Here is a 26,913-nt window from a genome sequence, read left to right as displayed (position 1 = left end):
TGAACCAGGAAACAAAAATATATAACACATCTACTAACTGATCTAAAAATAGAACCAAGAAAAAACACAATCATACTACAAATGCAAAAAATCTTAAACAAAATACTAGAAAATAAAATACAACAACATAAAAAAATTATATATCACAATCAAGTGGGATTAATTCCAAGAGGACAAGAACAATTCAATGTACATAAATCCACTGACATAATACACCACATCAAAAACCGAAGAACAAAAATTTTATGATCCTATCAATAGATGCAGAAAAAGCATTCAACAAGATACAACATCCTTTTATGTTTAAAACATTCAATAAGACCAGAATAGAAAAAATATACCTCAACATAATAAAGTCCACATATGACAAACCATCAGCTAATATCATTCTAAATGGTGAAAAAATGGAGTATTTTCTTTAAAATCAGGAACAATACAAGGCTGCCCACTCTCTCCACTCTGATTTCACATAGTTCTAGAAGTTTTAGCCAGAGTGATCAAACAAGAGAAAGAAATAGAAGGTATCCATATCAGGAAAGAAGAAGTAAAGGTATCAGTTTTTACAGAAAACATGATCCTTTATGTAAAAACCTCAAAGACTACACCAAAAAACTATTAGAAACAATAACTTGATACAATAAAGTCGCAAGATACAAAATCAATATACAAAAGTCTATTGCTTTTCTATATGACAACAATGAAACTTCGGAAAATGAACTCAATAAAACAATTTCTTTTACAGTTGCAACAACAAAAAAAATTAACAAAGAATAAACTTAACAAAGGATGTGAAGGACCTATGTACTGAAAACTACAAAAATATTGAAAGAAATTGAAAACGACAGAATGAAATGGAAAAATATTCCCTGTTCATGAATTGGAAGAATCAACATTATTAAAATGGCATATTACCCAAAGCAATATATAAATTTAACACAATTCTCATCAAAATCCCTATGTTATTTATTAAAGAAATCAAACAAAAAATTACCAGGTTTCTATGGAACCATAAAAAAAACACAAATAGTCAAAGCAATCCTGAGGAAAAAGAATGAAGCCAGAGGTATCACACCACTTGACTTCAAATTATGCTATAGAACCATGATAATCAAAAGAGTATGGTATTGGCAGAAAAACATACATACACACCAATGGAACAGAATTGAAAGCCCAGTAATAAAAATACAAGTATATGGACAAAACATCTTCAACAAAGGAGCCAAAAACATTCAATGGAGAAAAAAAGTATCTCTTCAATAAATGATGTGAAAATTGGGAAACCGCATGCAAAAGAATAAAACTTCAGTACAGTTTGTCTCCCTGCACAAAAATTGAGTGAAAATGAATCAAAGACCTAAAAATGAGATCTGAAACTATAAATTACATAGAAGAAAACATAGGTATTACAATCATGGGCCTTGGCTGTAGAGAACAATTTATGAATTTGACCCCAAAGGCAAGTAAACTAAAGGCAAAAGTAAATGAATAGGACTATGTCAAACTGAAAAGCTTCTGCACAGCAAAAGAAACTGACAACAAAACAAATAGGCAGCCAAGTAAATGGGAGATGATATTTGCAAACAACAGGTTTGATAAGGGATTACTACCCAAAATATATAAGTAACTCACAAAGCTCAGCAAGATACAAGCAAACAATCCAATTAAAAAATAGGAAGAGGAACTGAACAGACAGTTCTAAGAGAACACACAAATAGCCAACACATATATGAAAAGATGCTGATCTTTACTAGCTATTCAAGAAATGCAAATCAAAACCAATGAGATACCACCTTACACATGTTAGATTTGCTATTATCAATAAGACAGGTAATAACAAGTGTTGGAGATGGTGTGGAAAAAAGGAACCCTCATTCCCTGTTGGTGGGAATGCAAATTAGTACAATCATTATAGAAGAAATTATGATGGTTCCTCAAAAAAATTAAAAATAGAACTACCATATCACCCAGCAATCCCTCTACTGGGTATCTACCTCCAAAACTCAAAAACATTGGTACATAAAGACACATACACCCCTATGTTCTTTGCAGCATTACTCACAGTGGCCAAGAAGACATGAAACTCCATAGAGGATTGGATAAAGAAGATGTGGTACATATATACTCAGCCATAAGAAATGATGACATAGTGACATTTACAACAACATGCATGGAACTTGAGAACATTATACTGAGTGAAATAAGTAAATCAGAAAAAACTAAAAACTGTATGATTCCACTTTTGGTGAGATATAAAACGAAGACTAATGGACTTAGATAAAAGTGATGTGTTTACAAGGGGGAGGAGGATGTGGAAGAGGGGATAGGGTGGAGGTCGGAGGAAGGATGTAAAGAGAGACAAATATAAGTTGATGGAAAATTATCTGACTTTGGGTGATGGGTATACAACATAATCAACAGTTCAAATGCTATAGAAATGTTTACTTGAAACCTATTGACTCTTATTGATCTATGTCACCCTGTTAAATTTAATTTTCTAAATAAAAAAATGAAAATTAAATAATAAACAAACCAAAAAAGGATAATATAACCATTAAAGTTATCTTTCAGATACAAAGAAATAAGGCTTTCCCAGATAACAAAGCTAAGGGAGTTCATCACCACAAGACTTATCTTACAAGATATATTTAAAAGAGTTTTTTGGTAGAAAAAGGCAAAAGAACACAAAATTCTTTGTAAGGTGTAAATAGAGAGAATCAGAAAATTACAATTTTCTTGCAGAATAGATTGTTAAATATTATAGTAGAATGAAGATTAAAAGGGAAAAAGTATTAACAAATAACTATAGCTACTTCAATTTGGTAATGAATACAATATAAATAGGAATAATTTGTGACAACAAAGATGCAAATGGAGAGCAGAAAAAATTCAGAACATGTATAGCCAAATGAAGATAAGATGCTATGAAAAGAAAACAAACAATTTTATCTATAAGACATTTTATATAAATGTAATGGTAAGCACAAAACAAAATTATAGAAAAGATACAGAAAACATAAAAATAAAACAAAACAGGAAACAGAGGAAAACCATACTATAATGCTACATATGCATCACAGAAAATGTTTCTGTGCACACCCAGAGTCCTACTTCACACAACCCCTTAACTATGGGAAACCCCCAAACAAAATAGTAGACAGAAACACAAGGGGGGAAAATGGAGATACTGAGCAACCAGAAAACAAAAGATAAAGTAGCTATAGTAAGTCTTCCTATAAATAATCACCCTAAATGTAAATGCATTGAATTTACCAATCCAAAGTCATATTATAGTTGATAGATTAACAAATAAGACCTAACTAACTATACGCTGCCTTTAGGAGACTCATTTCTGCCCCAAAAGCAAACATCGGCTCAAAGTGAAAGGGTGGATGATGATACTCCAAGCAAATGCTTTCAAAAGAATGAAAGTATAGTTGTATTTACATCAGAAATAAAGAAAAAAAAAACCTAAAGATTATGCAAAAGGGAACAATACATCAAAAAGACTTAACATTTATTAATACTTATATGCAATTAACTTAGGAGAAGCAAAATATATGTATTTAAAGCAATTATGAACATACCAAAAAAGAGAAATTGACAGATATATAATAATAGTAGAAGACTTTAACAACCCATATATACCATGGATATAACATGGGCAATGGGTAGATTGTCCAAACATAAATTCAAAAAGGAAACAGTGGCCTTAAATGGCAAAGTATTAGTAAACCAAGTACCACAATACATTTAAAGAATTATTACCATGATCAAGTGAGATTTATTCTAGGGATGCAAAGTTGGTTCATCATCTACAGATCAATCAACATGATATACCACATTAACAAAATGAAAGTTCACTAGAATAGCTAAATCAATTTTGAGTAAGAAGAATAAAATTGGAAGTATCAGCTACCCAGTTTAGTGAATTATTATATAGCTACTGTAATCAAGACTATGCAATATTGGTGGAGTGATAGAAACATAGAAGAATGGTATTGAATAAAATACCCAGAAATAGACCCACATGAATATTCCTGCATGATTTTTTGACAAAAGTTAAAAGGTATTTTAATGAAGGAAAGACTCTATTCAATAAATGCAGGAGCAATTCAATATCAACATGCAAAAGTAGAGCTTCAACCTAAATCTCACATGTTATACAACAACTCAAAATATCCCTGTACCTAAAGGTAAAACATTAGAACTGTATTTTTTTTTTAAAAAAAAATTATAACAAAACCTTTAGGATTTAGGACTAGGGAATAAGTACTTAGATTTGACACCAAAAGCATAATCCATAAAAGGAAAAAAAAATTATAATGGATTTCATCAAATTTATGAACTTTATTCTGTTAAAGAATCTGTTAGGTCTGGCCAGTTGGCTCAGTGGATAGCCTGGCATATGGACGTCCTAGTTTCAATTCCAGTCAGGTCACACAGGAGAAGTGACCATCTGTTTTTCTCGCCCTCCTTCTCCTATTTTCTCCCTCTTCTCCTCTCTGGCCTGTGGCTCAATTGGTTCTAGCATGACCCCAGGCATCAGGCACTGAGGATAGCTCTGTTTGTCTGAGCATATCAGCATCAGGTGCTAAAAATAGCTCAGATTTGAGCATCAGTCTCAGATGGGAGTTTCCAGGTGGATCCCAGTCAGGGTGCATGCAGAAGACTGTCTAACTATCTCCTCGCCTCTCACTTAAAAAAAAAAAAGAAAAGAACAAGTTAGAAATGAATGAAAATACTATCTACATAGTAGATATGCAAACCACATATCCTACAAACCACTAGTATCTAGAAAATGTAAAGAACTTTCAAACATAATGTTAAAAAATTAAGCACATGAAGCCCTGACCGGTTGGCTCAGCAGTAGAGCGTCGGCCTGGCGTGAGGGGGACCCGGGTTCGATTCTGGCCAGGGCACATAGGAGAAGCGCCCATTTGCTTCTCCACCCCCCCTCCTTCCTCTCTGTCTCTCTCTTCCCCTCCCACAGCCAAGGCTCCATTGGAGCAAAGATGGCCCGGGCGCTGGGGATGGCTCCTTGGCCTCTGTCCCAGGCGCTAGAGTGGCTCTGGTCGCGGCAGAGCGACCCCCTGGAGGGACAGAGCATCGCCCCCTGGTGGGCAGAGCGTCACCCCCTGGTGGGCGTGCCGGGTGGATCCCGGTCGGGCACATGCGGGAGTCTGACTGTCTCTCCCCGTTTCCAGCTTCAGAAAAATACAAAAAAAAAAATAAAAAAATTAAGCACATGAAAAAATTTTAATGTCTTTAGCCAATAGTAAATACAAATGAAAACCAAAGTGATATACACACCTATCAGATCAGCTAAGTAAAAGGTGGTAATACCAAATGCTGATGGGAATATGTGGAGGCTCACTCATACACTGCTGATAAGAACATAAAATGATAGAGCCATTTAGAAAGTTTCTTAAAACACTAAACACACAACTACTCAGAAATTGCTTTCAGAGAAATGAAATATATTTTTATACAAACACCTATAAATAGATGTTTATAGATGTTTCATTCATAATAGCTAAAATTAGGAAACTTTCTAGATATCCTTTAATAGGTAAATAGCGAGATAAACAGTGGGACAGCCATACCATGAAATATTATTCAGTAATAAAAAGGATAAATCTATTGACATGTGCAATAAGCTTCATACATTTTCAAAAAATTATATTAAGTGACATCCCAATAGTTTACATACTGTATGACTTCATTTTTATAACATTTTTGAAATAACATTGTGAAACAATGTATCTAGAAAATGTAAAGAACTTTAAACATAATGTTAAAAAATTAAGCACATGAAAAAATTTTATGAACAGATTAGTGGGTGCCTGGTATTAATGAGGCATGGGAGCTAGAATGAAAGTCATAATTATAAGAGTATAAACTAATTGATCTTTGTAGTAACAGAAATACTATATTCTGTCGACATCTATATCTTGGTTATGATATTACACAATAGTTTTGCAAGATTTATTTTTGGAGAAAAATTAGTAAATGTGTAGAAGAGTATTGTTTAAATTGCATATGAATCTGCAATTACTGTAAAATTTAAAAATATTTTTAAAAAACAATGTTTTTCAACTAAAGAAGTTTTGGGTGTCAGGTTTATAATTTGAAGACTTCTGAGTAATTTCACTCAATTAACACTTAAGTTTTACATTGAGCAAATATATTTGAACTTTTAATTATTTATGAAGACTTATTGTCTTGCAAAATTCTAGATTATATTTAGCCTACTATGGAAAATATATCATCATCATCACCATGCCACATATCATTTTAATCATTTTGCATTGTATAGGGTAGTATGCAAAGACTGCTTTGACTATTGAAAAGTATAATTAACATCAGGAAGAACTTTTTATGATTATATATTGATTTTATTGCTAATTTAGTCTCACATGTGGAAAGGGGCATGGTTATCAGCTTTAACCCTCATAACAAACATTCCAAATAAAAATGTAAATATATGACTTCAATATATTCTTGCAGAACTAGTGGCTAAGAATATCTTTATGAAACTACTACAACATATTTGCCTTAATTTGGACATTGAATTCAAACTTTGTTTTTTACTTTATTTAAGCTTTTTTAAAACATATTGTAATATGAAATATTGGAAACTCACTAAATTTAATACTCAAACACCAGTGTTCAAATTTACCTTCCCAAGTATAAAGAATAAAATAATAAAAATAAGATATTTCCTAACTATCTCACAATGTGATTGTAAGAATTCCATTGTAAAACTGAAGAGAAGACAAATTTTAAAGTTAAACAAGTTATAAGATAGTCTCTTTTTATCATTCCTGTAAATATTAGTTTGCTACAATCTTAGTATAGTACAAAAGTTATTCCTCAGCCAAAAGGAATGGTTAAATTCTCCAGGCTCTTGTCAGGACTTTTGTTTCCTTACTTTGTTTTCCTGCATGATCATATTCTTACCTTAGATTTCAGACACTTACTAAAGTTCATGAACATCAAGCCTATGTCACAGAATAAGACTATTTTTAATGTTTTAAATATATATATATATAATTTTGTACATAGATATGCCTTTGATAAACTCAGTATCTCCAGAAGTATACTATCTTTCATTTTAAATTATATTCCTTCTCTGTTTCTTTATCTCATTTAATAGCATCACTATTCACCACTTTGTCTAGTTAGAAACTTGTAAGTCATCTTTGAGTTTTTATTTTCCTTCCCATGATCTGTCATTAAATCTCATTAATTTCCCTTAATATTTATAGCCTTTAGCCATTGATGTTATCTCTGCCATTTTGGTTCAGATGAGCATCCTTTATTATTTAGACTATTATAATAGCCTGCTACTTTTTCTCTGTGATTCATTCTAAAACCCCTACTTAAGATGCATAAATAGCTCTACACTCAACATCAGTAGAGTCTACAAGGTCCTTTCTAATTTGTTTTACTCTATCCTTATGAAAAAATTCTCATCTCAGTTGACCTAATACTTATTTTGGGCTTCTGTGGTTTGAGTTACTTCTACCAAACCTCTTTTTAAACACCCATGATATTTGTGAGATACCTTCACTACTACCTCTGTCTTTCAAGGCTCATCAGAAGCATTACTTCCTCAGGTACTCCCTTGCTAATACCTTCACAGTAAATTAGGTGTCCTCTGTGCTCTACTTACTTTTTCATTTACTTATCACAAATATTTTTATGCTATTTAAAATGTTTTCTTTCTTGCCTGACACTTTAATTAAACTGTGACAAGGGTTGTGTTTTATTCACACCTGAATTTCAATTCCCTACCAGATTGTCTGCCCCAACTAGGAATTCAAAAATTGTTGAGTGAACAAATAAATGAATGGAAAGATTATTAAAAAATCTCCAATCGGTCTATGTAGTCTTCTTGATTTTGAAACACATAAAATGATACTTTTTCAATAAAATCCCTGAACCAAAGCCTTATGCATTCGTATATTTTTCTTAGCAGGAGTGTAGTTCACAAGGTTTATATCTGAAATTAGTTTTGAGCAGTATGCATTTTTGGTAAACAGTGCGGTATAGCCTGTGAAGGGCATTTTTAATTACTTCATGCTCTCTTAAACCCTCCCTGCCATCCCTAAGCTGAGTAGCTATGAACTTAGAAACTCTGGCCTTTCCTTCTTAAAAAGGATTGGCCTGTGGGAATCACATGTTTTTCTCAAGTTTGGAGGTGAACACTTTATTCAGCAGGCAATGTAACAGATTCTTTTTTCTCAAGTTACTTCCAAGTACTGTACCTGCATTCAACAAATGGTTTTAGAAATGATGTTCAAATTATACTACAAGAGTTAATTTTTGACTCATTTTCAGATCTCTTCCTAGGTAAGGATTTCTTGACTTGGTGTGTTAGTTCAGGGCTCTGCAGTGAAGGCGCTAAGATAGGACACAACAATAAATAATGAAGAGGTAGAGGAAAGAGGAGTAGGCAAGGAGAATGAGTGCATTGACTGCAAGCAGATCTAACAACTATGGAAAATAAGGCAACGGGAAGTGAATTGCATAGGCAGAGTCAGACTCTGTGCAGTTTAAAGAAAAGTTTGACTAGGTTAATGGGGAGTCTTCAAGCCAAAGGCTCCTATTAGAGTACTAATAACCCCACAATGCATAGAAATTGACAGGTGGAAATATGGTCTCAGACTAAACATTGTGGTAAACTCTGATAGGCAGCTGCTGGGCTGTCAGTCAACGAGGCTCTCTGCAGCAGACTACCTGTGAACCACATTTTCACGCTGCTGCACTTGGGTCTAAGCAGAGTATACATAATTATGCCTTTTAGGATAATCAATTCTGACAATTGTATACAACAGTTTTATCCCCCAGGAAAATAAAGCTACTTATAATCATAAATCATATTTGGTTATCGAGCATAATGGGGAGAGTACCGCACTTAGAAAACCCAGTCATCATTTCCCTGCAATTTTCACCACCACTTTCAACAAAGTAAGATTTAAAAATATTTCTCTGAAATATCTCTGTGTATATTTTAGAGGAATTAAAATAATTTCTCATCACAACTCAAATATCATTTGTTCTTATATTTAAATTTAATGCCTTCAATAAAAAATTAATAATTACTCATTTAAATGAACCTAAATTCCCTATTTAATTAGGGCTTTCATAGATAACAGATCTTGCCAATATTTTGAAATAACTAAATCCCTTCAAGCACTCATTATAGAAATTGAAATGGTGTACATTGCTGGGAAACACAGTAAACATCAGTAAATAGAGCTTACATTTTAGAGTCAGAATTGGATTGGAGCTCTGGCATATCTCACAAGTAATTTCATTGTCTATTAAGTTGGATTGTTTTGAGGATCATCTGAAAACAATTTTGTAATGAATTTAGTGTTATATTGAACATATAGTAGGTACTTAAAAAAGTGTGTACTTCGGAGTTCCAGTGTGGTCATCAATCTTATTAAGGTATTTTATTAATTTATAAATTAATATTTGTAAAAGTTATATCTCAAAAATGTATTAGTCACAATTTTAATTTAATAAGCATCTTTAATGTATTTTCTGAATTGCTAATTACTTGTTTCTCAGTTTCTTAATTGCTATTATTAGTATATTATATAGATTGCCCTGAGGCTTACATATGAAAGTGAATATAAAATAGATTACATAAGTATGTATGTATACATATAGGTGTCATGTATCAAACTATCTTTATCAAGTTTATAGTTATATAAGAAGCATTCAAAAATTATTGGCTGTGGTCATTCTTTTTGTCCTCATTGTAATAATCCTCATCTTTCTCTTCTTTTGTCATCATCATTAACATCATCGAGTTTAATTAGGGACACTTTGTGCAACATAGCAAAACATCTGTCAGTTAGAGAAGGGTCATTCATATTTGTTGTGTGGTTGACACCTACCCAGAGGCCAAACTTAATTACTAGGAGGATTTATGAAGACAGAGTAACTGTTTGAAAAAAATGTATTAGAAAGTGAAATATAAAGCAATTGCTTTCCAATTCTTTTTGATTTTTTCTTTTTTATTATGTTTAATGAGAAAACTAAGTGAAATCATATGACAAAAGAGTTGAAGACAAAAAGGATCATATCTAATTTTAAAATAGACCTGAGTGGAGTTTTGTAAAGTTCTACTAATTGCTAGATTAGTATCTGTCAATTCTTGTACTTCACAAGGGGTAATAGCATAGAGGAAAAAAATGTGTTAAATTGAAGTAGCACTGAGACAAAATAATGAATTGTAAATTTGAGGTTGATTCAGAGAAATTAGTATATTTAAAGTAATTAAATTCAAATAAACAGAACATAAGACCCCTAATGTGTTTTAAATGTACACCCATTTGTGTACATTTGATATAATTACTGATTTTAATATACTATAGAAATAAATATCACTAGTGGAACATTTTATAAGACCATAAACTTGTATTCAAATTATTTTTCTCACATCTTGATCTCTTGTTTGTGATGATGATCAGATGAAGAGACAAGGAAATATTGGTCCCCTACATGTCTTGAGTAAGCATATATCACTGTAAAGTAAAAAGACCATAAAATGTTCTGCTTATTTTTTTTTTTGCCTGTTGAAAGACATTTTTTGTTCTTATCAGATTGCAATGAAATAGAAGGAACAAACAAGTTATGTGTATAAGTGTAGGATCACAGAATTTAGTATAGGGCTTTGTGTGGGTATATTCTCCAATTTATTTGTTGTTATGATTTCTTAAATGAAACCCATTTATTAAAATCAACACTTCATATCAATAATAGTTTGTTAGTTTATTCCAGAAGGTAGAAATAATCTAATCAAACTGTTCAGCCAAGTAGAAGAATCCTTAAGCAGCAGTCATGTAGTTTTATCTTATGTCATTGTAAAACATACAGTGTGTCCATAAAGTCATGGTGCACTTTTGACCGGTCGCAAGAAAGCAACAAAAGACGACAGAAATGTGAAATCTCCACCAAATAAAAGGAAAACTCTCCCAGTTTCTGGAGGATGATGTGGCAGCATGTGCGCATGCGCAGATGATGATATAACACCGTGTATACAATGGAGCAGCCCACGGCCATGCCAGTTGAGATGTGGACGTGTGTTCTGTGGCTCACTAAATTCAAATCCATGACCAAAGTGCAACGTGAATATCAGCATGTTTATAACGAAGCACCACCACATAGGAATAACATTACTCAGTGGGATAAGCAGTTGAAGGAAACCGGCAGTTTGGTGGAGAAACCCCGTTCTGTTAGGCCATCAGTCAGTGACGAGTCTGTAGAGGCTATACGGGATAGCTACCTAAGGAGCCCTAAAAAATCTGTGCGTGAGCCCACAACGAACTGCACTGAATAGGTATGAAACTAGGAGAGTTTTCCTTTTATTTGCTGCAGATTTCACATTTCTAACGTCTTTTGTTGCTTTCCTGTGACCGGTCAAAAGTGCACCATGACTTTATAGACACACTGTATAAAATGATTTTGGTACTATTCTCTTATGTTAATTCAAGGTACTTGCTTTATTAAATAAGAAACTGTGCTTTTTTTCTTTTCATAAATAGAGAACTGGGTATTTTCTTCCTGCATTCATTACTAGGTTGTAGATATAGCCATTGGTTTCCTTTGATATTCATTGTTCTATCATTGATGCCATTGATGTCCAGATGCTATTGCTATTAAAAAGCCTTCCAACTGAAAGCATTTGGTTTATATTAAAATTATCACTTACTCCTTCCTACACAGTTAATATTTTTTTTGCAAGAGAGAGTAAGAGAAAGAAAAAGAGTGACAAACAGGGACAAACTGATAGGAAGGGAGAGAGATGAGAAGCATCAACTTGTGGTTGTGGCACTTGCGTTATTCATTGATTGCTTTCTCATACATGCCTTGAATAGAAGGCTACAGCTGAGTCCATGATCCCTTGCTCAAACCAGCAACCTTTGGGTGCAAGCCAGCGACCATGAGGTCATGTCTATGATCCCACCCTCAAGCCAGTGACCACGTGCTCATGCTGGTGACCTAGGAGCTTCAAACCTGGGTCCCCCATGTTCCAGATTGCTGCTCTATCCACTGGGCCACCAACTGGTCAGGCTACACAGTTCATAATTAAAATTGTAAAATACTTCCTACTAGACATATATACATGAAATCAATTCTATTTCAGTGCTATGATAATTTATCATAATTTTTAAACTGAAAGGATGGTCAAGAAAAAAAAGATGGATTATAGAAACATTCAGTCCATTAGGGCCTAGTGATATGATTTTAATATATATCTACTACAGTTCTGTTTGAAAGCTGCTGCAATAACTTCTAACAAATAATTTTTCTTAAACATGAAGAATTTAAGATTGATGCCACTTCTGTTATTACTTTAATGGCCAAACATTCCTATGAATATATCAGAATGGGTGTGTGAAAGACTTATTTCCACTACCACTTTCTTGCACCATTTCCCCACTCTTCTTAGCTTGTAACTTTGCTTTCATCTAATCATAAATAAACTATGAGAGAGGGAGAAAAATTGTAAATTCTGTGAACTCTTCTAGCATCCACTGATAAAATCTTTGTAGATTGATTAAATATTGCACCATGCCATATGAATATTTAATTAAAATACTTATCCTAAGTTTGATTTTAAAATGTTTTGACCTCATTGAAACATGTGGGTTTTTTCATGTAAGGATTATTATTAGTAACATTAAAAGCATGTTTAGAGCCACCATTAGTAGAGTTATATTGTATTTATTGAACATAGTTTGTTTTACACTATCAATTCTTTTGTTCCCCACATCAATCATGGAGTAAGAAGGCAGGAGATTAAAAGGTGTTGCTTTTCCAATTCTTATGTGCAGAGAAATCACCTGGGAATCTGTTTAAAATGAAGATTCTGAATTAGAAGATGTGGGGTCTACAGAGCTTTTCTTCATACCTAACAAGCTCCTCAGTCATGCTGATTTTGTTTCTCCAGAGACCATACTTTGAAGAGCAAAGCCCTAAAAAACACATTAAAATCAGAATCTAGAAATGTAAATTTTAGCTTCACTCTCATTATTCAGTTGATGACCTATAGCAAATTACTTCTAGACTAATTCTTTTTGTGGCTGGTGGTAACAGGATTCTTCCATGGAATCATGACAACAGCATTTCAAAGAACCAAGCAAGCATAGGAGGATAAGATGTAGTGGTAACATATATTGCAGCAAAAACAAAGGACCTCCCCCATCTTCCCGATGTCTTATCCATGACCAGGTGGCTCACCTCCATCTCACTGCGGAAGAAGTCCAGCCTCTGGCATCTCAGACATGCAGTTGTCCTCACCAAGCCCAGAAGAATTGCCAGGGCCCACAGATGCTATGCCATTAGCTTGGCTTTGGCAGGGCCTTCGAATCTTCCATAGTTCAATTCAGTCCATGCCAGCGTTTCAGTAGTTCAGCGCAGTTTCTGTCTTCCTCTTGCTAGCTTAGGTTCTGTTCCTTGCAGTGCTCTAGCAGATGCTTCACTGCTGCACCCAGGCTGGCGCCTGGGCCCACATGAAGGCTATGATTGAGAGGGTGGGAATTTATAAATGCATGAACCTTGGGTCTCTGTTAAACTTTAATTATATTATTTTGAGCTTGGGGAAGAGCAGGATGACATTCAAAGTAACCACTCATAAGTTCCTTATTCATTGTGGACTTGTCCCAGACCATCTTGTCATCTACTGCACATACTTCATAGTAGAAGTATCTCCCCCACACCATTCTGTAGAAATGGACCAGTTGTTCCCTGAGAAGATTGGAAAGCTCCCTTCTTAGGCATTAAGTTTCTATGGCAGAGGATGAATTTGTCCCCTGTGGTGTCTGAAGTGGTAACTTCCAGACTTAATCAGCTTTAGGCTTAGCCAGTTATGTTTTCTTCTCTTTTGCTAGTATCTAACTAGCTCACTGCCTACTGTAATATTTTCATTTTTAAAGAAAAGTTATTTGAGTTATTATCTGTGATTTCTTCTTATTAAGAAACTACTGATTACTGAGGTACAAACACTTCTCAAACTAGTAGTGACAATTTCTATCTTCTGACTCTCAGTTTTCTGAAGACAAGTTGAACTTTTCCTTCACCACACCAACGATAGAACCGGAACTCATTTATATAGAGCATTTCTGTGAAACATGCAAGAGATCATGCAGAGTTGATTTACAAACTACTTTGAGAAATTTTAGTAAATTGGAGTGTTATTACTTTAATGGATTTTATATTTTTTCACAGAATACCAATGGTTTTCTATTTTACCCATTTTTGCTATTCATTACTTTTATTTGATAGCCCCTTTTCCTACTTTTAAACAAGCCTTGACCAAGTGCAAGTTTAGGCAAAACATTCTTCACAACAGTCTTGCATCAATACCAGCTGTGATTTCATTTATATTGAATCACTGTAATTCCTGAAACAATTTATGAAGAGCTGTTGTAGCCCTCATTTAAACTTATATTTTCATAAAATAAAGGTAGACAGAGACCATACTTACCTGACTTTTTCTACTTTTTATTTTTGTAACTAAATTTGGGCTTGCAGGTATAAATATATTGGTATGCTTTCATTGACTGGTGGGAGCTTCCTTCCAACATAAGTCTGAATAAGAATCTGAACATGCTTACTTGCAGGTGTATTGCAACTCTCACCGACAGTTTTGTATTATTACCTTTTTCCATCTACATGACAGTGTTTGGGCATAGAAGAACAGATGCACTTGGGCACAGGACCAAATCTACCTCAAAACACAAGTGGCCAGCGTGCATCTACAAATTTGAGCCAACTGATAGAATTTATTGTCTGCAGATGGGTACTGACTGCACAATAAAAAGCTTCCAGTTAACTGACTACATTCTTAAATAACCCTATTTTTTTTTTCCTCACTGGAAGCTCCAATTTGTATTCAACTGTAGTGAGAAGAATTTGAACCCATATGATGGCCTTACACCCTAGATGTGCCCCTGAAACCAATGAAGCTATCAAGCCACATCTAGAACCTTGAGCTGATTTTGATATTTTAAGAACCCAAAGAAACAAGCCAATATTAACCCTACATATCTTTCCCTGAGGTCTTTCCAGATTTGTAAATATGTACTTCCTGGGGCCCAATGAAAAGCATTGAAAGAGATCAACAATCAAAATATATATGTAGCCCTGGCTGGTTGGCTCAGTGGTAGAGCATCAGCCTGGCGTGCAGGAGTCCTGGGTTCAATTCCCAGCCAGGGCACACAGGAGAGGCACCCATCTGCTTCTCCACCCCTCCCCCTCTCCTACCTCTCTGTCTCTCTTTTCCCCTCCCACAGCCAAGGCTCCATTGGCGCAAAGATGGCCCGGGGGCTGGGGATGGCTCCATGGCCTCTGCCTCAGGCACTAGAGTGGCTCTGGTCGCAACAGAGTGACACCCCGATGGGCAGAGCATCACTCCCTGGTGGGCGTGCCAGGTGGATCCCGGTCGGGCGCATGCAGGAGTCTGTCTGACTGCCTCCCCGTTTCCAGCTTCAGAAAAGTTAAAAAAAAATATATATATATATATATATATATATGTAAAAATTTTAATTTTGGAATTTTTCTTATAATAGTCTTGGCTGAGGTATCAGGTGCCTCCTAAAATGCAACAAATGTATTTTAGGAATCAACTATATCTACTATTCTAAGCTACTTGACATAGGGGACACACTCATATACACACACATGTGTACATGTGTACATATATACACACAAAATATACATATATATTTTTTTTCTTACCTATTGCAACAACATGGATGTACCTGGAAACTATTATGCTAAGTGAAGTAAGCCAGGCAGAGAAAGAAAAATATATGACCTCACTCATTTGAAGTGTTCATCCAATGAACAGTGTGAACTGAGGAATAGAACAGAGGCAGAGGCTAAATCAAAGGGACCAGAGGGAAAGCGGACAGAGGGAAAGGAATGAGAAGATGGGATCAGAAAAGGGAAAGAGATTGGTGAAATTATATATACATAACACAGCGTTATAGAAAGCAGGAAGGCAAATCCTGGAGAAAAGAGGGAAGGGTGTGGAGGGGAGGGGGGCAAGGGGGATGTTGAGGGGAACATGAGAGTGGGGAGATGTATTCGGTGGGACACTTAAATCTATGTAAACACAATAAATTAAAATAAATAAAAAAAGACTGGGAAATACCTTTTAGATATGGGGATGAGGAAGGAAGTACAGATAAACTTCAATATATTTCTTAGGAGCACACTTGAAACTTTCTGAAACAAAATAGTAATGTGAAATGGGCACTACATTTGGGAATGCAAGATTATGTTTCCAAGTCAAACTTGCCAATATATGATCTAATAAGACCTTGGCTGTTTCATTCCCCTTTGCACTTCGGTAAGCAATATCCTCATCTGTAAAATGAAGAACTTTGATTTGATTATCTCTGAACTCCCTTGAATACTCTAAAGTTCTGTAACAATTTTAAAAGCACTTGAGGCCCTGGCCGGTTGGCTCAGCGGTAGAGCGTTGGCCTGGCGTGCGGGGGACCGGGGTTCGATTCCCGGCCAGGGCACATAGGAGAAGCGCCCATTTGCTTCTCCAATCCCCCCTCCTTCCTCTCTGTCTCTCTCTTCCCCTCCCGCAGCCAAGGCTCCATTGGAGCAAAGATGGCCCGGGCGCTGGGAATGGCTCCTTGGCCTCTGCCCCAGGCGCTAGAGTGGCTCTGGTCGTGGCAGAGCGACGCCCCGGAGGGTCAGAGCATTGCCCCCTGGTGGGCAGAGCGTCGCCCCTGGTGGGCGTGCTGGGTGGATCCTGGTCGGGCACATGCAGGAGTCTGTCTGACTGTCTCTCCACGTTTCCAGCTTCAGAAAAATACAAAAAAAAAAAAAAAAAGGCATTTTTTTTTTAAATGAATTTTTATTAATGGCAATGGGATGACATTAATAAATCAGGGTACATATATTCAAAGAAAACATGTCTAGGTTATTTTGTCATTAGATTATGTTGCATACCCCTCGCCCAAAGTCAGATTGTCCTTCGCCATCCTCTATCTAGTTCTCTGTGCCCCTCCCCCTCCCCCTAACTCTCTCCCTGTCCTCCCTCCCCCACCCCTGTTAACCACCACACTCTTGTCCGTGTCTCTTAGTCTCATTTTTATCTTCCACCAATGTATGGAATCATGTAGTTCTTGTTTTTTTCTGATTTACTTATTTCACTCCTTATAATGTTATCAAGATCCCACCATTTTGCAGTAAATGATCTGATGTCATCATTTCTTATGGCTGAGTAGTATTCCATAGTGTATATGTGCCACATCTTCTTTATCCAATCTTCTATTGAAGGGCTTTTTGGTTGTTTCCATGTTTTGGCCACTGTGAACAGTGCTGCAATGAACATGGGGCTACATGTGTCTTCACGTATCAATGTTTCTGAGGTTTTGGGGTATATACCCAGTAGAGGGATTGCTGGGTCATAAGGTAGTTCTATTTGCAGTTTTTTGAGGAACCACCATACTTTCCTCCATAATGGTTGTACTACTTTACAGTCCCACCAACAGTGAATGAGGGTTCCTTTTTCTCCACAGCCTCTCCAACATTTGCTATTACCCGTCTTGTTGATAATGGCTAATCTAACAGGGGTGAAGTGGTATCTCATTGTAGTTTTGATTTGCATTTCCCTAATAACTAATGAAGCTGAGCATCTTTTCATATATCTGTTGGCCATTTGTATCTCTTCCTGGGAGAAGTGTCTATTCATGTCCTCTTCCCATTTTTTTATTGGATTGTTTGTTTGTTTGTTGTTGAGTTTTATGAGTTCTTTGTAAATTTTGGATATTAGGCCCTTATCTGAGCTGTTGTTTGAAAATATCATTTCCCATTTAGTTGGCTGTCTGTTTATTTTGATATCAGTTTCTCTTGCTGAGCAAAAACTTTTTATTCTGATGTAGTCCCATTCATTTATCTTTGCCTTCACTTCTCTTGCCATTGGAGTCAAGTTCATAAAATGTTCTTTAAAACCCAGGTCCATGAGTTTAGTACCTATGTCTTCTTCTATGTACTTTATTGTTTCAGGTCTTATATTTAGGTCTTTGATCCATTTTGAATTAATTTTAGTACACGGGGACAGGCTGTAGTCGAGTTTCATTCTTTTGCATGTGACTTTCCAGTAAAAAAAAGCATTTGAGAGAAATTGTAAACATGTTACTTCTTTTCTCAAATCTCCACTTTCTGTGCACTTTCTCTATTTTATCTTTTTAACATTTTATCATTAATTGACAGATATGAGTTTATTTATTTTATGTACTTTTGAGCTACTGAAATGTGAGCTCCAGGAGAGTGGGACTTTATTTAATTTACTATTATATCTTCAATGTCTGACATACAGTACATACTCAATAAACATTCCTTTAATGAATGATTGGATGAATCAGTAAATATCTTCCAATCACATATCATACATTTATAAACATGTGTATATGTATGTGTATATATATGTGTGTGTGTATAAAAAATAATAGCCTCCATTCATTTTATTATGAAATACCTTTCAAAAGCAAGAAACTTATTATTATATAACTTAATTGTATCTAGTTAAAAAGAATAAATTACTTAGAGTCCAAAGGTCATAATAGATCAGTATGTGAATGCGCTGTTGTTCTCAATGCTGTTCCTTTTGTCTTACTGATATGTTGACAGAACGGTTAATAGAAAGTAGACTTATCAGCTTTTATATATATTTTCTCAGCTTTCAAGAAGTAATCTGTATGGTTAAAGCAATAAAGATGTTTGAAATGATAAAAACACAATTTATAAAATGTTTAGTAATGAAATAATAAAAAGAAGCCTGAAATGCTATAAAACAATTAATTTTTTAATTGGAGAAAAATATGTTATAATCTATTTTTTCTAGAGAATAAATTCCAGATTATGGAGCAAAAAAGACTATAAAATAAATATCTGATATAAAATGATTAATGTTAAAACATTAAATATAAACTATTACAGGTAATAAAATAAACAATATTTGAATATATAAAACAAATTTTAAAATATAAATTAAAATATATTCTCTAAAATAAGATTTTGGAAAAAATTGTATTTTATATATATGTTTAGAAAGAGCAAATCGAAATAAAATAGCAAATGCCATTGAATATCAATAAAAACTTAAGCAAAAGTTATTTAAGTATTTGTCATATAATTTTTGACTGAATTTGAAGGAGTATTTTATAGTGGGTTTAAGTTGTTATCACACATTGATATTAGCTAATGGAATTCTTGACAACTTACTTAACCAGATATTAATTAAAATCATATGCTAAATTCCTAACCATAAGCAGCATATAAATACAATGACAGATATTATTGGCTTCAAAATATAGTTTTCTAAGATATAAAATATTTTAAATAATGTAATACATAATAGTGGGGGAATTTAAAACCAATTAAACATATGTTACACCGAGTCAAAACAGAAATTTGTTAAATATCCAGAAGCAGACCCATAAAAAAGAATTTATTTATTTAATTAATATAAATTACAGAATGACTGTAATGGAATGCATCAGTAAAAAACTGATTTTATAGCATTTATTTCTGACAAATTCAAATATGGAAATATATGTAATAAATGAAATAGTTTTTTATCTAATATGTCAATTATCTGTATGTAGGTTAGGCACTGACTTTCTAAATACAATGTATGCACATATATTAATTGCATTTTTTTTAACTTGGTGTGACAGATCCTTTCTAACATAGACCACTGGTCTCCACCTCCTATTCCTAATACCCTTGGGGAGAAGGACCTTCTAGCTAATACAGTACTGCAAAGGTAGTACTGTATTGCCTTTCTAGTCTGTCACTAGTTAACATAAGCAAGTTACCATAGTGGGGAGGCACACATGGTGAGGAAATAAGGGCTGCCTCTAGCTAAATTCCTGGGTTAGGAACATAAACCCTGGGCCTAACAGCCCAGGAGAAATCCTAAAAATAAGCAAACTTGAAAGTGGATCTTCCCTAGTCAGCTCTTCAGCCCCAGATCCTTACTTGCACTCATGTGAGTGACCCTGGGGCAGAAGATCCAGCTGAGCTATGCCCAGACAGAAACTGAACCACAGATATTGTGAAATAACAAATGTGTGTTATTTTAAGCTGCTAAAATTGTGGTGATTTGTAATTTGATAATAGATAACTAACACATGTAGACTATTAATGACACAATGATTTACTTATAATTAGATCAATGATGAATTTATTAATTTCAAAAATGTTAGAATAAGATAGCATTGGGAATGCTAAGATGTCATAATGTTTTTATTTACTTTTTTTTTTTTAGTTAATTCAGGTTTATGGAAGTATAATTTAGATACAATAAAATTCACCCTCAGTGAGTTTTGATAAGTGTGGACAATTGTGTAGCCACACACAGTTGTGATATATAATGTTTTGCATTATCTCCAAATTAATAATTTTTGGATTCCTGGCTATTTCATTGTTAGTAGAGGAGTGATGTTATCTTACAGCTTTCTGTATCCTAAGTGAAATCAGAAGCTCTACTTTATTTCTATCTAAGTATTCCACAATTAAAAAAATATTTTTAAAAAGTAGTACAATGTAATAAAGTTTTAATTTAATAAAGAATTTTGGAGAACTCTGCTAAATTTGATTAATTTGCTTAAAATTAGCATGAGAACCTGGTTTTTAAAAGAAAAAAACCTTTCAAAATCCCATGAAGGAAGCACAACACTAAGAGTAGAGCAGTGAGAAAAGGTGAAATTTGGCTTTCTAAAACCATTTATGTAGAAAATAAAAGCTGCCTCTTCCTATAACACATGCATGTATGCAAAACCATGCACACTTCTATAAAATAATAAAGCTGACTTTTATTTGTAGAGCCTGTCATTACTGTATGGGTCATAAAAATTATTGCACTGTGGAGGCAAAACGCTTTAGCCACACTGCAACCAATGTATTTCCTGTGTAGTGATAAAACCAACAGGATCTGTTAGAAATTGGTTGCAGTTATAATCTGTACTGAACAAATTTGTTTCCACCATTATAAAGTAATGTTGTTTTGTTTGATTATTTTTCCTTCAGGTAAAAAAAGAAATACAATACTATAAATGTTTGTACATATAAATTTTCCCCTCAGATGTTGGAGCTCAATTTTCTTGAATTATATCCCGAAGCAGAAACATGGCTTTATATGAAAGAATTTCCTGCTCCTGGGGCAAATTATTTAATATGGAGGAACCCATATAATATTGAATAATATGCTTGGTCAGTCAAGTAAGTATGTTTATAGATTACATAACCAATTACCAATATATGAAATATAATGTGTCAGTTTATGATAAAAACCTTACAATAAATTGAGAAAAAAACTATTTTTAAATAGAGGATAACATTTGATTAACTATGAAGAGTGCCAGTATACAAATACCTTATAAATATGCTATGCAGGACGAGTGCAAAAGGATGTATCTTTTTTGCTCAATTCAATCAACTGCATGCCTCTCAAACTATAGAAAACACATACTAAATGCAACTCAATCTTTTTTGGCTGGAAATAATGTGAGTTTTCAATCACATTTTGATTCTATGGTTTCTGAGAACACAGAAGATGCCAAAATCACTGTGTAGGCCTCTGTTAATATTCAAGTTTTTCAGAGAGAAGCAGAGTAGAATTTGCTGGAAAATGTACAGAAGCAAGAAAAAGGAAAGTGGTGGTATTATAAAATTTAGAAAAGAATTTCAGAGAAACCGTGCTGTTTTGGCTTCAATTTGTTCTTGCCCTATGAATGTCATTAGCTTCCACAACTAGCTTATCTTAGGCATGGAGATCTAAAAGAGATTTATAAGCATCTATTTATGTAAAAAAATATTCATTTAGCCATCAGTGCTTATTACACTCTACCATTGAAAACGAAGATGCACTTATGTGCTGCCTGAAAAGGAATTAGAACAGAGAAAATTGACTACCACCATTTATTTGTTTAAATTTCTTTTAAAACCATTTTCTCCCCTTTTGAAGAATAGGAATCATGGCAATGAACAGATGAATTATCAATGCCTGTTAAGCAGCTTAAAAGATGATTGAAAAGAATTTGTACTAGCAAACATTTTATAACCATAGTTTTATTTTTTAACAAGAAACCTCAATAATAATAGTAGTAGATAAATAATTACATTAATACCTAACACTTATTGTACAGGGATGGTGTGAAATAAATTATTTCATTCTTATAAGATGTATTTTTTATCCCCATTTAATGTATGGGCAAAATAAAGCACAGAGAGGTTAGATAAAACGCCAGTAGTTCTATTGGCAGAAATCACAGTAATTGTGACAAATGAATTCAAAGGAAGGCAGTCTAGTTCTAGAGTAAATAACCTCAATCTTTACAAAATTCATATGACTATACAAATATTTACTCAAAATTAAAACATCATTTCTATTAGAAAATATTTTTAAAACAGAAAACCATACTGCCTAGTAAATTTCACAATCTATGCTTCAATCTTCACAATAGCCAACTAATTATTCATTTATTTATTCATTTTAGAGAGGAGAGAGAGAGAAAGGGGGAGAGAGAGAAAGAGAAGGGGGGGAGGATAAGGAAGCATCAACTCCCATATGTGCCTTTACTAGACAAGTACAGGGTTTCAAACCAGCGACCTCAGCATTCCAGGTCGACGCTTTATCCACTGCGCCACCACAGGTCAGGTGCCAACTAAATTGATTCAAATGTTAGTGTTATAGTTGACTAAATGTCTACACTCCTCTAAATTTCATCTCTAATTTTAACAAAGAACATTCATATTTTCTTAATAAGGCACATTACTTTTTAAATAATTATTCTACCTTGAGTCTATAAAATGATTAGGGTTTATATGCCTTTATAAAAACCTGTGAGTAAGGAAACCAAAGTAGTGTGAAGTATTGTATTTATATTATTAGCAAAACACGCTGAGACATAATATAGCATTTATATCTGGTGAAAAAATTGAAGATGAAACTATAAAATATTGACCACGTTTTTTTTATAGTCCTTGAAATGCTTCTGCTGGGCACCTACCTGTTTTGAGTCAGTCTGCTGTGATGACTGATTGCTAAATATTATATTGACAATTTAAAATTATATGCTAATACCCTTTGGGAATATTTGCAGCTTCAATTTAAATTTTAATTTGCTCCACTGAGCAATTATCCCATTAAACACTCAGTAATTTTTAGACAACTATAATAAAGTCTTCTAACATTTTGCCTCCAAAAACAATATTTGTTTCAAATAAAATTTTGGTATGAAAGGCATATTAATTCCTGTGCTATAAAATATTAGGCAGGTAGTTAAATTATTTTTAACTCCCTGTGAACCTCTAATACCATAAAAAAGTAAGGAGAAAAAAAAGTAAGGAGGAAAAACACCTAATTAATTGAATAGACTAAATACATGGGAAAGAAATTCATATATATATGGCAGATTTCATCTTTAGGTGATGAAGATAATATATCTATCCCTTTGGTATGAGTATATTATATAATATATCCTTTGGTATGAGGTGATGATTGAAAAATATTAATAACAAAGTCAAATAACTGATACACTAATCATCTTCTATTTTTGAGAAAAAAAAATATATATATATTTAAAGGAAAAGCATTGCACTGTCCCAGACTATGTTAATTTTTGTGCATGTGTATAAATGTATATATGTTTGTATGTGTGAAGATTTATTTAACAAAATGTAGCATATGACAAAATCAAAAAGTTGCAACACTTCCACCATGTCAGTGTAATTTTAATTTCTTTGGAAAAAAAGGCACAGCAATGCATTTCAATTCATCAGGTAAGAAAGTAACTCAGGCCATTTTTCTTTCTCCCATTTTTAGTGAACTCTTACATAGTAATAGGTGAGTGTTCTTATGTGTAACTAATTATTACCTTTTCTAAATAATTAAAACTGGCTTTGTTGCAGTTTTAAAAAATATATTTTTGGTGAATAAATCATTAAATGGCATATTTATATAAGCAATGTTAATTACATATTGAATTAAAACATAATGATACATGACTCAGATTATGCAAAAATGTCATCTTTTTTTTGAACTTTTTTCTAACCTGTATTTCACCCCTAATTGATTTTCTAATTTCCTTACATATTAGTATTCTTTTTAATATCCTCTATATTTCTATTTTTTTCTATACAGGATTATATTGGATTGTTTCTATTTTGTTTTTAGTTTTATCACTTCCTTTTTATTTTTAACTTTTTATATCAGTGATAGAAAATTTGAAGAAAATTTCTCTGACATTCTTTTGACTCATGTATTAGGTATTGACTGAAAAATATCAACAAAAAGGCAAATAACTGATACACTTAATCATTTCCCATTTTGAGAACTAAAGTGTCTTGTTAGTCACTTCTGCAGACTTTCCTATTGTTCCTTTTATTCTACTTTGGGAATTCTCTTGACTATGATTTTTCTTTCTTTTTTAGTGGGAGGTGATTAGTAGCCAATAGATTCACCACAGATGTTGTTGATTTGAGAGTTTTCTACCTTAGACCCATTAGTGGCATTTTTCTTATACCCATATAATACATTTGCAAAATTTTAACCTGCCCACCATTTATTATCTTTCACTGTTCTAAAAGGAACTTAAAAATTGAATTATTTGAAATGATTCAAGAATATTGGTTTCTTGTTATGAAGTTTTACACATAGCCTAAATATTATATCATATTCTCCCATTATCTTTGTTATCAGTGGCAAATAGATTTTGGAGCTTTTCTCAAGTTTTCTGACCTCTTCAATCAAATATTTATTATATTAATAATGAAATCACCTCCTAGGGCAGGAGTTCAGGACATCAAGTACAAGCACCAAGTTATTCATTTTATTCTTTTCTAGTATGAAAGGATTCTTTTCTCTGCCCTTTATTGATTCCACTGATCTACTATCATTAAAATCCTATCATCAAAGAATTCACATAAAAGGTAACTTTTATATATCAAAATATACAAATTTCTTTTTCCTTGGAAGATCAAGTGTGTGACCTTCATGTGTTCGAAGAGTAAAGACATTGAAAAAACAGTTATAAAGCATAGGGACATATAAAGTCTATGACCTAGAAGAAAAATAAAAGTAGTCTATAATATCTCCAAGATTAGTGGCGTAGAGTAATTTTTGGACCTGGAAGCACTTGTATGAGTCATATATGTTATGCTATTATTCATGCATGACTTATTTAACAGATTGACAAAATGCCTCATGAATTCTGTTCACCAAAGTTCAGATAAATCCAGTATGATATGATAAGCAAAAATGATCAGCTATATATAACAAGTGGTTTTTAAAATCAGCAGAGGGCAGATATATGAGTATATATTTAGGGATTCATATTTTTAATCCACTAAAATTTGAATAATTCTAGTGCATAACTGTACTTTTATTAGTCCCTCCAAATTATTAAAGCCCAAACTGTTCTTGCTTTTTTACTATTCATTTTTTCAATTACACACCAACTGATGCTCTAGTCTGCAAATAGAACAGATTACTTTTGCTACAAAGAGCATAGGGTGGTTCCTCTACTTGAGGTAATCCATAAACAGAACATTCCTTCTCTTTTTCTGTTAGACTCAATACCCCATAAATGAACTTGTTTGCAGTTTTATGGCAGCAATCACTTCCTAACTGTGGTTAACAAATTTCTCCATATCTTCACAATTCTGCAGTAGCCTTGCTGCATTTGCTCCCAACCAAAGTTAGCAAAATCTTTTCAAAACAAAGATAATAACCACCTCATGCTTCAATAGCTTTCAGCTTTTCCTACTTAAGATTCATGGCATCTGTCAGCCTGTCTTCTTTTTCTTTATTGATATTCTGGTTGGATTTTCTCACTTAAGTGATTACTTCATCAACTAAACAGAAATCTGCCTTACTAGCCCAGTACTTAGTATCAATCGAGGCAGATAAATATTCCTATATCATAGCCTTTGAGTTCTTTGATCCTCAGATTCTTCAGTTTCCAAGATCATATTTGAATATTATCATCATTGGCAACTTTTCTTGTCTAATATTTTAAATTCAAATATCTTACTACCTAAGTACAACTATGCACCTAATTCTCACTCTTTGTTTCTATTGTACCCTACTTACTAACCTCATTAAATATTGTTTATGTTTGGTCCCTTAAACTTCTCCTAATATCCCAATCAGTACCATGTTTAAAAATTAAGTCAATAATTTTCTAATAACAAGCAAGTTCAAGTCATTTTTATGTATTGTTATTTTTGATATATTTGTACTGTTTTCCATTTAATTTTGTGGCAGGGGAGTGGTTGGTGTACCATTTCTATTTGTATTTTTTTCCAGTCTTACCTTCCTCTGGATACATCAAGTTTTTTTAATTATTATTTTTTTCTTTTTAAAAACACTATTTCAGTTTTATTTGTGCCTTATAAACTAAAAATATTCACATTTCACTATGATAAAATGAAATTGTATCAGTCCTGGCCAATTGGCTCAGTGGTAGATCATTGGCCTGGCGTGTGGATGTCCTGGTTCAATTCCCAGGCAGGGCACACAGGAAAGCAACCATCTGCTTCTCCACTCTACCCCTCTCCCTTCTCCTCTCTCTCTTCCCCTCCGACCTTCATGGCTCAAATGGTTTTAGCAGTTGGCCTAGGTTGCTGAGTATGGCTCCATGGTCTGGCCTTAGGCATTGATTACTGAAATAGCTCAGTTGCCAAGTAATGGAGCAGTAGTCCCAGATGGGCAGAGCATTGCCCTTTAGGGGTCTTGCCAGGTGGATCCTGGTTCTGGGGGCACATTCAGGAGTCTATGTTTCTGCCTCCTGCCCCTCCTTCTCAGTTAAGAGGAAAAAAAAATTTAATCAGTATACCTAACGCAATATTTATTTATTT

This window comes from Saccopteryx leptura, chromosome 4 (genome assembly GCF_036850995.1).
Source record: "Saccopteryx leptura isolate mSacLep1 chromosome 4, mSacLep1_pri_phased_curated, whole genome shotgun sequence".
NCBI lineage: Eukaryota > Metazoa > Chordata > Mammalia > Chiroptera > Emballonuridae > Saccopteryx > Saccopteryx leptura.
This window is presented reverse-complemented; position numbering follows the sequence as displayed.